Source organism: Manacus vitellinus, unplaced genomic scaffold (assembly GCF_001715985.3).
Source record: "Manacus vitellinus isolate BGI_N305 unplaced genomic scaffold, ASM171598v3 scaffold_99_pilon, whole genome shotgun sequence".
In the NCBI taxonomy this organism is placed as follows: domain Eukaryota; kingdom Metazoa; phylum Chordata; class Aves; order Passeriformes; family Pipridae; genus Manacus; species Manacus vitellinus.
In genome coordinates, this window is record NW_021940916.1 from 367,151 (window position 1) to 367,521 (window position 371).

The following is a 371-nucleotide window of genomic DNA, read 5'->3' on the forward strand; positions in this document are numbered from 1 at the left end:
GAGAGGGCCAGAACACTCGGGCACAGTCAATCCCACCCCCCAAGGATGGCTCCAAGGAGAGGGGGAAGTGCCCTTTGGGCACGGGGGAAGCTGGGCTCTGCAGCCCCACAAGCCCCCAGCGTGGCCCTGCCAGCCCCCTCAACACCCACAACACGGGGCAGATGGGCAGCCCTGTCTCTGCACTTCAGGGTGGGCAGATGGGGGGGTCTGCAGCCCCACACCCCCAGGCAGGGCCCCGAGCTGCCCAGCTCTGCCACCGACCTGCTGTGTGACCTTGAGTGAGTCACTTCACCTCCCCAGCTCCCGGCTTGTTTGGGCTGCGAGGCTGTGGTGCGGGACCTCCCCGCGCCCGGCGCTGCTCAGGGTGACGG